The following is a 518-nucleotide window of genomic DNA, read 5'->3' on the forward strand; positions in this document are numbered from 1 at the left end:
AGCTGCCCCAGCCCAGCTCTCTCAGCCTGGCTCCAGAGCAGAGCTGCTCCAGCCCTCGCAGCAGCTCCGGGGCCTCCTCTGGCCTCGCTCCAGCAGCTCCACGTCCCTCTTGTGCTGTTCCCCAGAGCTGGATCAGGGCTGCAGGGGGGTGTCCCCAGAGCACAGCAGAGGAGCAGGATCCCCTCCCTGAGCTGCTGCTCACGCTCTGGGGGTGCAGCCCAGGATACTGGGAATCTTACAGCTGGGATTGAATGTGTCTTTGCTCTGTATCAGAGGGCAGAGATCCCTTCCCTGTAAGAAGGGATCAATGCTGATTATCCCTCCTGCTGGTCAGCTCACCATGATCTGAGTTACGAGGAACGAAGCCATTTGCAAAGACCCCAGTGCAGACAGAGATCTCTGCAAACATGGTGCAGAGATGAAGGGCCAAGCACCATGTAGCCCCTGGCACTACAGCATCCTGACGGAGGCGCACAGGACACAGCGTGGCAACAAGGGTTAAGGGAGATGGGGCACAT

The sequence above is a fragment of the Nestor notabilis genome, unplaced genomic scaffold (assembly GCF_000696875.1).
Source record: "Nestor notabilis isolate BGI_N333 unplaced genomic scaffold, ASM69687v1 scaffold13516, whole genome shotgun sequence".
In the NCBI taxonomy this organism is placed as follows: domain Eukaryota; kingdom Metazoa; phylum Chordata; class Aves; order Psittaciformes; family Psittacidae; genus Nestor; species Nestor notabilis.